This window comes from Coregonus clupeaformis, chromosome 2 (assembly GCF_020615455.1).
Source record: "Coregonus clupeaformis isolate EN_2021a chromosome 2, ASM2061545v1, whole genome shotgun sequence".
NCBI lineage: Eukaryota > Metazoa > Chordata > Actinopteri > Salmoniformes > Salmonidae > Coregonus > Coregonus clupeaformis.
This window is the reverse complement of record NC_059193.1, coordinates 19743731-19744598: the sequence shown is the minus strand read 5'-3', so window position 1 is coordinate 19744598 and position 868 is coordinate 19743731.

Genomic DNA, 868 nt, shown 5'->3' with positions numbered 1-868 from the left:
GGGCTCTAAATTAACTATATTAAAAACTAAACAGCAGTAGAATGGTAAGGGAGGAGAGGAGGGGTCAGGGCTCTAAATTAACTATATTAAAAACTAAACAGCAGTAGAATGGTAAGGGAGGAGAGGAGGGGTCAGGGCTTAAATTAACTATATTAAAAACTAAACAGCAGTAGAATGGTAAGGGAGGAACGGAGGGGTCAGGCCTCTAAATTAACTATATTAAAAACTAAACAGCAGTAGAATGGTAAGGAGGAACGGAGGGGTCAGGGCTTAAATTAACTATATTAAAAACTAAACAGCAGTAGAATGGTAAGGGAGGAAGGGAGGGGTCAGGGCTCTAAATTAACTATATTAAAAACTAAACAGCAGTAGAATGGTAAGGGAGGAGAGGAGGGGTCAGGGCCTCTAAATTAACTATATTAAAAACTAAACAGCAGTAGAATGGTAAGGGAGGAGAGGGAGGGGTTAGGGCTCTAAATTAACTATATTAAAAACTAAACAGCAGTAGAATGGTAAGGAGAGAGGGAGGGGTCTAGAGCTCTAAATTAACTATATTAATAAACTAAACAGCAGTAGAATGGTAAGGGAGGAGAGGGAGGGGTCAGGGCTCTAAATTAACTATATTAAAAACTAAACAGCAGTAGAAATGGTAAGGAGGAGCGGAGGGGTCAGGGGCTCTAAATTAACTATATTAAAAACTAAACAGCAGTAGAATGGAAAGGGAGGAGAAGGAGGGGTCAGGGCTCTAAATTAACTATATTAAAAACTAAACAGCAGTAGAATGGTAAGGGAGGAGAGAGGGGTCAGGGCTTAAATTAACTCTATTAAAAACTAAACGGGCAGTAGAATGGTAAGGGAGGAGAGGAGG